The following is a 12,142-nucleotide window of genomic DNA, read 5'->3' on the forward strand; positions in this document are numbered from 1 at the left end:
TATAGTGGCGTTTCAAACTCAATATTTGAACAATCGAGTTATAACAGGGACATTTCCCTAATTAATTTGAGAAAGAGGACGAAATGCTAGTTTTTTTTTTGAAAGGGACATTTGCCCATTTTCTCCGTGAATTGAGTCTAAACATGCACAATGCTATGTTAAGCTTAAACGTCTACAATTAATTCGAGACTGTATCACATACATCCCATTGCTAGTCTACCCATGTGGTTTGCACTAATGCCGAATACAAAAGACTATTCCTGATATTTATATTTTATAACATATATACTAGCTACAGAATTGGAGGGAGGAACAGTAAAGTAAGCTGTAAACTATGAACGTGAGATTCATAAATAAAAAATGAATAAGATTATGTATTTTATTTGGGCAGAAAAAGCATTCAATTGTGTCAAAGTTTTGTATATTTAAATAAAAAATATAAAGAAAGTTATGAACTTGGAATTTCTGAATAAAAAATTCATAAGATTTATATTCTCTTTGCGCTAACTTCGTTGAGCTTTCGGTAACACTGGCAATTAAAAAATATCATATAAACTAGTTGACTAGACTACAAATTTTATTGCTCTTTCATTAATGTTCTATGTTAAAACAAAAGCTCTTATGCAAAGAGTGGGTGTTTGGTAGGTAAGTTCAAACACATTTTTGAGCATTTTAAACAATATTACACACATTTCCACATACTTTTTCACTCACACATATATCAAAAACATCCAAATAACATTACTCAAACTCATCTACCAAACACCCTGCTTAAGTTACACTTCTTTGTTGTTGGGTTATAGATTGACTCTAATTAATTAATTCAATTATTAAAGTTGATTAATAAGATCAAATTACATGCAATATCGTGGAAGAAAGAATGAATCACCAAATAATCTAGAGTGCAGTGGAAAGTAAATTAACATGGTAATTTGTTAACTAATGGAGAAAACCTCTCACAAGGCAAAAATCTTATCGAGTGAATTTCAAGTCACCACTCTCAAGAATCGCTAATCAAAATCAAGAGATTACAAGTTCAAGGAAGCTAACGCCAATCCCCAATTGGTCTTGATTTTGTAGAGACTTCTTCCTTTTGCATGGATCTCAATACGTGATTATCTCCCAACAACTTGAAGCTTGTTGTTGGATGCAAAGCTCTTCAATATACTTGAAGAAATGAAGCACTTAGTCACAAAACCCTAAAGTGCATAAGAATGCAATAGCTTCACAATAAATGTATAGATTCTCTAATTGAGTCTTTGTACATGATGACGACGTTAAAATAATCCTTTTATATAATCTAGGAAGTTTAGTGAATGAAACCCTAGAAGTCCAAGTTATCATGGGCTGAAAAAAAGATCTAGAGTTTATGGATCTGCAAAGCTAGATAAATCGAGAGATATCGAGCTTGTATCAAGATTCATTAAGCCTCAATAGAAGCTTGTGTCGAGGTCCACTCTTTTCAACTTTTCACACTAGTTTCTTTACACAGTTTTCATGTCTTCAATAATACCACTTGTTTTTCTCATGAGACATACTTCATAATATTCTAGAATTCACTTAGCACTACCCGAATACAAATAAGTGCATTTTGTCAAAGGATATGCCAACTAATGAAAAATATGACCCTAACATTTTTGTATGCAATAGAGATGTCCTAGGTTCAAATACCCTCTCCCTTAACTATTGAATAAAATAAAAACAAAAAACAAAAAAGCACTTAGCAAAAGGTGAAATCTTAAAACAAAGATAAAGTTTGTTAATGCCAAATTTTGCGAATCCATATCCAAAAGCTCATGAGGAAGAAAGCCCAATGAAAAGCAAGACCCACCAAGAAGATCGAAGAGCAAGAAAGGTCCAAAGAAAGAAGTGCAAGGGAAAACAATCTATAGCAGAATACAAATCTGCCGCAGAATACAGATCTGCCACAGAATACAATTCTTTAACAAAATGGTTTTGACAGATCAAGACAAATTGGGCCTAAGACCCTTTTGATTCAGTCAACATTATTTGGCCCACGAAGGCCCAAATCATTTTGTATAAAAGGATAGGTGTGAAAACTATATGAAAAAGCACGACGAAAAGAAACAAGGAATAGTAGGAAGTGTTAACAACAGGAATCACGTAAAGGAAAGAAAAGCCAAACCAAAGGAAATGACAAACACAACAGGAAACGCGTGAAGAAATAAGACAAAAACATGTAACAGAATGAAACAGAACTAATTTGCTATGAAAGAAACAGCGTGGGAACGAAAGAAGACAAAAGCAGAAGATAGTAAAGCAAGCATAGAAGGGTCAAAGTACCACCAACCTGTACCCAACCAATACAAGGGAAGTGGGCTCACGGTCAAGGGATTCAGAGGGTGTGGTTTGGTGGTGGGGGGAAAAGAGAGTCTATATTTGGTTTCCAACTGTGACTTCTTTTGGGAATATATCTTGCTGGGATGGTATCTTATCCAAAAGAAGTAATAGATGGTTGGGACCATCTGATGCATTCCATAGAGCTAGGTAGTGAAGTAGCCCAATCTTTATCCATTTGAACCTAGAGGTAGAGGTATACAGCAAGAACAAACAAAATTGGAATTTTGTCGTGACATGAGTAATGGTGTAGCTGACATATTCTGAGTAATGGCAGTGAACAGGGCAACCAATGGGTTAGTGGGTAGTTCTAAAGAGATGCCCACAACAAACCAAAAACAGTTGGTGAAGCCATAGGGGTAAAAGGGAGAAATCTCATTGAATCAATTCGCTATAAAAGGAGGAGGTAGCTATGGATGAAAAGGGGTAAGCACCGAAGGGAGGCACTTAGAAAGAGAGAGTCACCCAGAGAGAGACCCAAGAAAAGAAAAGCCCAAATGGGGGACAACCCACGGCAAGAGAGTAGTAAGAAACTAAGAGTAAAAGAACGGAGAGAAAGAAAGAAAGAAAGAAAGTGGTAAAACGAAGAGAGAAAACACGGCAAGAATAGGGGCATGCGTCAATAGACCATTGTTTCCCTCCCTTTTAGCAAACCCACTCTTTAAAGTCTCCAAAAGTAATAGCTAGTAGTCATTTAGGCCTATTTTCCAAAATACACAACTTTGACAGCAGAAGCCAGTGACAAAGTTGTTTAAGTTGGGGTTTGGGTTCCTTCTTGGTTTACTTATTATATGAGAAGATTCAATACTTGATTTTAATTGTAAATATATTTGATTTCCCTCATTATAATTTATATATGTTGTATTTAGTCATCCTGCCATAACACGTTTTTATCACGTTTGCTGCGTCAGTTGTCCTGCTGTGGTATCTTTACTTGTTGTATTAGTTATTTTGCCATAGCACCTTTTTATTATATTTACCGTGTTAGCTATTATACTAGCTAAACCTTAGCTTTCTTCTTTATTTGTTATTACGTGTTTTACTTTTGACACAAACTAATCATTATCCTGCCATAAGTATATATATACATATATCTTGTTTCTCATTTTCTACAAAATATATTTAATAGATGTATATGTGAATACGTATAAGTATATTTACCAATATGTGTATGTATATATTTGAGAATATGCTGACTCATGTAAGCTAACATTTGCTTGATTGGTATTTTCTTTGGGTTTTGGATTTGTTTATGTGCAGGAAGTAGAAAAGTATTTCTGTAGTAAAAAATGAAAAGTAGTCATTCACATTGCAAAAGGCTTTACTGCACAGCAGAAGACTTTAATGCATAGCAGAAGGCTTTAATGCATAGCAGAAGGCTTTAATGCACAACAGAAAGCTTTACTACACTGCAAAAAGCTTTACTGCACAACAGACGGTTTTATTGCACAGCAAGAAGTTTTACTGCATGGCAAAAAAGTCAGTCCTGCGGCAAAAACTGGAGAAAAGTTCCTTCTGCGGCAGAAATTGGAGAAAAGTTCCTTCTGCAGCAGAAATTGGAGAAAAGTTCCTTCTGCAGCAGAAACAGAGGATAAGCCCACTTTGCAATGTCTTCCCTTGGACTTGGACTCAACTTTTGCGCACAAATTAGCAGCGGCAAAATGGTACTTTGAAGCCCATTCTGTGGAGCGCTAGGCCCGACTTCCTTCTTAGAAAAAGAAACATAAAAAGAACCCTCTACAAAGTTCTAGTTGGATTATCCATCTTTTGTTTCTAGCATTTTATTTCCCTTTCCCTTTACTTAAAACCATTTTTTTTTCTTACACCAGGTTTTTTCAACAAAAGTTTTTCTTCCACATTTTCTAGTCTTTGGCTTACAGAAACTCAAATCTATAGAAAACACTTATTATGGTACATGGAAAACAAATCCAACAAAATAAAAACACTTTCTACTGTTGAAGTTTAAAATTCCTAAAATATCCTCACAAATACTAATGTCTTTCCTACTACCTTGCCACTATCTAATTTTGCTCGGCTTTGATGAAATTTCCTCTCTCTAGCTTTTTTCATTAATTGAGTATTCTAGGTATGCATAAATTGGAGCACAAGCAAAAATTACTTTGGTATGGAATGCGGTGTGGGTGACGCAAAGAAGATGAGTCTGGAGAAACTTGGATGCAATTGAATGAATATTTTTAGAAATTACTAAGGTTAGATGCGGACCATGTGATTGGCGGTAGAGGATTTTTGTCCAGCTACTCAGCAAGTGAAGGAGAAGCTTGTAGTTGAAGGAGATAGATATTGGGAAAGATAAAAATTAGGTGTCCTTGTGTAATTTTTTATTATTATAATAACAAAAATAAATTACACTATTAAATAGAGCCTTGTTATTATTATTATTATTACTACTTTCTTTATTAAATTTTTTATGGGACGTTTTCTTATTATTACATTATTAAATAAATATATATGTATATATATAATTACTCTTATTATTATCATTACAGCATAGCCTGTTAGGTCCTTTTTTTGTAAATTTCTCAAAGCAGTAATTTTAGAGTAACATGTTTTACTAAACGCTCAAATATAACTTTAAAAACTGTGTTTTCAAAATACTCGTTTTAAAAATGCTATTTTTTGAAAATGCATTTTTTAGAACAACTTATTAATATTGACTCTTAGTTCATAGTTGCAATCAAATATAAGAAAATGAGACAATTTTCCATTAAGAATTATTTTCCACAAGATATTTTTTATAGAAGCAAGTGAAGCGTTAATAATAAAATGTTTAGATACACCCTCCACTCTATATTTTTTTTCCCAATTTTATCAAAATATTATTATTATTATTATTATTATTTTCATTCTTTCTTACATATAAAACCACATAGATCCATTTCTTCACAAGTTCCATCCATACCACAAAAGCCTCGAGCAAAATCTTTAGCTGCACAGATTTATTGGCCAAAATCCTAACACCGATTCAGCCTTCTTTGTTGACTATTCACTATAGAAGACTGTGCTTCCTCTCTGCCGTTGGAGCATTCAAGCCCAAAAACTTCTGCAAATGAAAGTTCTGCAGCCCAAGTGTTACTGACGAAACCCATAAGGTCGGTAGAGACCATGAAGCTTAAGTGTTAACTGTCTCTGCTTTCTGAATCATGCATGGACTTCAACTTATTTATCATGTAGAGAGGAGAGATGATATATATATATATATATATATATATATATATATATATTTATGGTTATTGTGTACTCTCGTTTGCTAAAAAGGCAATCAATTGCAATTCAACTTTTTGTATATTTAAATACATATATATATATATATATATATATATATAAAACTGAAAAGTAAAAACATGTTACAGTGCAAAAACCTAGAGTCACTACAAAATGCGGGGGCCTTGGGCCGCGTTTTTTAAGCCGTGGCTATAAAAAACGCGGCCCAAGATAGACTGAAGCCGCGTTTCATAAAAACGGGGCCATAGACTGGTTCTTAGGCCGCATTTTTTTGAGCTAAAAACGCGGCCTAAGGACCTCCGTATTTTATTTTTTGGCAAACTTTTTTTTTTCTTTTCCTTAACTGTGGCCGCATTTTAAAAACGCGGCCCAAGATAGACTGAAGCCGCGTTTCATAAAAACAGGGCCATAGACGGGGCTATAGGACTTGGTCTTGGGTTATATAACTGAAAAGTAAAAACACGTTACAGTGCAAAAACCTAGAGTGTAAAATTGCTCAACAACAACAATGTATATGATACATCTTACAATGTACGTTTTGCAGTATTGGGGTTCCTTGTTGTTCTCAATTGTGTTTTAATAGATTTAAGTTATGTTATATGAGAGACTGTTAATGATTTTGTTTATGGATAATTTCGGAATGAATTCCTACCAATTGGCTGATGTGTTTGAGGAACCTAAAATTTTGGTATAATAATGACAAGAAGCCTTAATCTTAAGTTTTGGGGACAGCTATGAATCCTTACGAAATAGACCAAATTAGAAACATAGAGTTAATAAAGTTAATAAAAAGATTTAGATATATAAAAAATAAATAAATAAATAAATAAAATAAAATTGAAACGAGTTGTGGGGAGAAGGTTGAAATGGGATACATATTATGTTTTGTTCTTAATTTTTAAAAAAACCTTAACTTCTAGATCTTATTTTCACTTTTTTTTGGGAGGAGGGAGACATAAATAGGGGGAAAAAATACATATATATCCCGTGTTTAACAGAGGTGGGTTATGGAGCCTTTAATGGAGGGGACCTTATGTGAGAAAAGTGCAAACTTTCAAACCAAAGATCGACAACGTGAAAACGGGTCTAATAACAAGTGAGTTTGTTGTAGTTACTCCAAATCAATATCATGAAATTCAAGAGAACTATATACAAATGAGTATGCCAAGAATCTTATAGTTCAATTGATTGATATCTTATGGTGTTTTTAATGAAGATATACAAGATTCAAATCTCTCATCCTTTTTACTCAAAAAAAAAAAAAAAATCTCTCATCCTCTGTGGTAATTTTTGAATTATCAAAATAAAAATAAAAATACATTTGTGTAAATTGTAGGGGCCTTTTTTTTTTTTTTTTTTTTTTTTTTTTTTTGTATTGTGTGTTGGGCTGGGCTGCCTCTTGTGGTAATGGGCCCGAATGTTTCTAAGTAAGGGAGTTGGGCCGGTTTGTGCACAAACTTATGCCTTGTCTACCAGGAGCCGGCTTTCAGCAAGCAGAACTGTTTCAAACGAGTTACGGCAGACAAATATAATAATAATAACTAAAACAGAGTATTCTGACTATTTAAATAAATAGCTATGTAATTCCCTACTTATAAAACATGATTACAGTCGTGATAATGCCATTTACAGAGGAAATAAAGGAGAAGGAAAATTATATGAATTAATCAAGTGGGCATAAATCAAGTTTTAAGTTTAGTCTGCCGAAGAAAACACAAAGAGGGGAGAACGCCTTTTCTCAATGCAAATAATCCCCCAGGAAAAGATCTTGTCGTGGGGATTAATGACTTTGAGGGAGTCGGACCTGAATGGTTATTGCCCAAAAGGAGTCCTCACTACGTTTTGGAAGAGAGCAGGATTTGAAGGGGGAGAGAGGGAAAATGACCTACTGGTGCATGCCCATTGTATTACCTCTCATTTCTTTCTCAATTTCCTCTCTTTTCTTCTCTGTTTTTCTTTCTTATCTTTCTTTCTTTTCTTTTACTATGTTTTTCTTTTTACTCCCAAAATGCTCTATTTTTCGATCCTTTTCTCAGGGCATGGCAAGGGCCCTTTTATAGTGCCTGCCATGACCAATGTTTTACCATTTTGCCCCTTAACATCCTTTGTCTGGTCTGGGCATACTTGCCGACCACCAAGTCTGTGCGACATTCACCCTTGCTAGACAGAGACAGGTTTATTTTGTTCCTCAGTCTATCATCCTAGCAAGACGTACCTCCCAAAAGAGCTTGGGCAGGAGCCGCAAAATAGATCTTTCCCCTCTCCCCACCACCAAACCATACCCCCTTTACCTCTTACCTCTGGCTCATGGCCCCACCACGTCCTATATTGGCTGGGTACAGGCTGGTGGTGCCTGGGCCTTGCGCGTGCTTCCCTTTCAGATATGTCCAAGAGTCTGCCTACTGCTCATACGTTTGCCGTGATCTGGAAACTCTCCGTCTGTATTTTCTAACCTTTCATGTGAGCTTTTCTTTGTTTTCCCGCTCCATTCAAGAGCTGGGCTTTGTCTGATGATGGGTCTTACATTTCTTTGGTCCACTTTTGATTTTCTTTATTTCCTGCAACGTTGAAATGTTATTCCTGCCGTAATAACTTAATCCTGCTGGACCTCTTTTGGGCCAGCCGCTTATTCCTTTTCTCAGTGACTTGTCACGGGCACTGTTCTGCTTTTACTTATGGGCTCCTATGTCCCTTTGGCCTTTCCTTTGGGCATCCACGGCCCGATTGCTTTCTTTGGGCATCCACGGCCCGATTGCTTTCTTTGGGCATCTACGGCCTGATTGCTTTCTTTGGACTTCCTCGGCCCGTTTGCTAATTCCACACTCCCATTGGCTTTTTACTAACTTCATTGGGCTTCCCCAACCCAATAACCTTATTCTTATCCTTGGGTTTCATGGGCCTGCCATAAACTCCTTACTCTCTTAGTTTGCATTGCCTTGGGCTTGCGATGGCCCTTTCTCACTTTTCTACCTCATACACTGCCCATGGGATGTTATTTCTTTCTTTCCTGGCTTCTTTGAGCTCGCTTGCCTCTTCAAGACCCATTTATTTATTTGTTGGGCCTGTAATCCATTATTCCTGCCGCTTGGGCCTAATGGGTTTTTGCTATCTATTTTGTTAATTCTTTGTTGCCCTCATTATTGGGCTTTCTTTCTGTCTGCTTGGGTTTCCACAAATGGCCCTCAACATAAATAAACTCACTTGAGTTTGAAGGGAAGATGGAGATGATTAAGGCGAAAAGAAAGTAGACAACTAGTCTTCCCGTGGGATTTGCGCTAATGCCAAATACAAAAGATCTTCGTTGATATTTATAGTATACTAGGGATAGAAATCAAAGGGAGGACCATTAAAATAAGCTTTGAACATGGAATTTTTGAATAAAAAACGCTTAAGATTGTTGGTAAAAAAAAGGCAATTGCATGTTAAGTTTGTTTATATTTAACTTTAAAAAAAAAATTAAAATTAGTTATCAAAATGGGTTTTATGAATAAAAAACGCTTAATAAATCTGATTTTATGAATATCAATTAGGCTAATCAAAATTTGGAACAAAGTTAGTCTGTGAATTGTAAATGCTCTAAAAGATATTGAATGTTGAAAAGAGTAAAATATATTGGGCAACCCTTCAAAAATTTTAATTAATTATTTTTTTTTATAAGAATCCCTTCTGACTTTTTTCTAGTTGCACCAATAGTGTGCCCTTTACTTAATCATGTTTGGGATGGAAAAAATTGGCCTTTGCCCTTTTTATAAAAAAAATTCAGCATTTTGCCCTCTTTCCCAAACTAATTAGGGAAATACCTCTCTTCTAAAACTTGATTTTCTCAAAATTGAGTTAAGCCCAATAGTGACGTTTTTAAGGAGCCTATAGTGACGTTTTAAGGACCTATAGTGGCGTTTTGTAACTCGATCTCCATGAAGTCGAGTTATAGGTAAAAAAAAGAAAAAAAAAATTGCATGTAACTCAATTTCATGGAGATTGAGTTATAAAACGCCACTATAGGTCCTTAAAACGTCACTATAGGCTCCTTAAAACGCCATTATAGGGCTTCAGAATTTTTTTTTTATAACTCGATTTTGAGAAAATCGAGTTTCGAAAGAGGGACATTTCCCTAATTAGTTTAGAAAATGGGGCAAAATGCTGGATTTTTTTTTTTTTTTTTTTTTTTTTGAAAGGGGCATTTGCCCATTTTCTCCTGTTTGGGATGGACATGTGAGTTTCATTGCACAACTACAAGAGTTACCAATACACAATTACCTTGACTCACAATGTGTTGAACCCTTACTCAATCATAGGTATAACATATAATGTATGGAAACACACTTAACCCAAAATGCCCAAATTCAATGAGTGTGAGCTTTTGATGTGGGTTTGCTGTTGTGCTGTGATGTTGGTGCTTACCCCGTCTTTGTGACGACAAGCCAGGTCGGAGGATCCCACTTTGCATGACACGGGTAAATCCTTGAGTGTGTGGATCCTTGAGAGTGTGGGTGAGGCCAGTAGGGTCGATAGACCACATGCCAAAAGAGGTACATATCATGCTAGTGTATTTGGGTTCTAACCTGTCTGTGGCAGTATGATGTCTTGGTGACATTTCCGTCTTTATGGCACCTTGGGTGAGGTTTCTGGTTTTGAAATTGTATTGGATATTTTTATGGCTCACAATGAATAAAATATAGCTTCATAGTTATTTTGGGAAGTTTGGTGCTATATTATTTCTATCATTTTTGTCATGTTGTTAATGAAATTGATTTTGCATAAATTGAATGGAAATTCCCAAATTATAGCATGTATTGAAAAATGCTAATTATCATGAAACTTGCATTTCTCCCACTCCCGTTAATTATGCTACTTATTGGACTTTGTCTTATCCCATTCTTTTACAAACTTTTCAGAGTGGGCTTGAGACAAGTTTTTGTGGCTACCAATAGTTAGACTAACTACTAATGGAGGTTGGACTTTTGTGATGGAGATATTTAAATGATGTATATCCTAGAGTAGGGTTGATTCATTCTTTTGTATATGATAGTGATTATGACTTTATTTCCACAGATGGGATAAGTTAATGATGTGTAATTATTTATTCAAACCTCCATTCTTTTGTGACCAATGATCCTTGTAATTATTGCATAGAGCCCTGACTTACTTTGGGAGTATCTTTAATGGAATTATTATGATAATTCTTGATGTTGTACTTGATATGATTTAATTGGATTGAATTGTCAAAAAGGAAAAATCTACAGGTAACTTTGAGAAGTTTTTTCATGCTTTGTATCCTTTTGGGTTTGAGACGTGACGTGTATATATATATATATATATATATAAATTTTAGTATGAACCCAATTGATCTTTTTTTTCTTTTTTGAGAAGGTATTAACCTAATTGATTTGAAATATGAAAAACCAAAAAAATATAATTTAAAAAATATATAATTTAGAACTAACGAATAACTATATCGCAAATATAATACACAATCTTAAGCATTATTTATCAACATATTCCATGTTTACAGCTTACTTTAGGATTTTTTTTTTTTTTTTGGTTATTTAAATTTACAAAATTCTGGCTTGCAATTGATTGGCTCTGTGGCACAAAGAAAATACAATCCTAAGAACTTTTTTATTCATAAATTACATGTTCATAGCTTACTTTGATGTTCTTCTCTTCAAATTTCAATAATTAGGGATAATTGCTTAAAATTATACTATTATATTAGTTTTAGTAAGCATTATCACATATATATTTTCTTTATTCCTGTACTTCCACATAAATGTGGAATTTTGAAATTTTTCTCTAAAATATACTCATAAACGTGCAATTTCCTTTTGTATGATATTAAAAAAATAATCAGCTAATCATGCAAACATTAAGCAAATAAGGGAATCCAATGGTCAAGATCAATTGAGACATGGCTTTTGAATCATTTAACTGGTCAAAGATGAGTGGAAATAAAAAATAAAATTAAAAAAAAAAAGGCAAGAAAAAATTTTTTTTGTTCAAGCTAAAGTTGGGAAAAAATCCTGGAGGTTGACATTATATAGTTCACCACAAATTCGGAATCAAACGTTTTGAGGTCAAAAGTTGTCTGAAAGTTGACAGTAAAAAAAAAAAACTCAAAATTAAGGGATTGACATCCCAAATTTGAGGGATTCCCCCTTTTTCTTTGGAGAAGACTGAGGTTATAGAGAAAAAAAAAAAAAAAAAAAAAAAAAAAAAAAAAAAACCTAGAACATTTTTTTGTTATCTTATTGTTTATTTATTTTAGGTGTATGGAATTTTTGTGGATTTATCTTACATAACTATAAGTGGCTAAATCTCTAGCTAGGATTAGAGATGAAACCTAACATTTTTTATTATGAGTTCTTTGAATTTTCTATGTACTTTATATGGATTAATTGATGATTGAATTTTGAGATTGAGGTTTTACTATTTGAAATCATTGCAGTTTGAAAAGTTCTTAAGATTTAATATGAGCTTTGAATATATAGAATGATCGTGGTATGATTTGAGAATATATTAAATGCTCGGTCTCCTTTGTAGC

Source organism: Quercus robur, chromosome 10 (genome assembly GCF_932294415.1).
Source record: "Quercus robur chromosome 10, dhQueRobu3.1, whole genome shotgun sequence".
Taxonomy (NCBI): Eukaryota; Viridiplantae; Streptophyta; class Magnoliopsida; order Fagales; family Fagaceae; genus Quercus; species Quercus robur.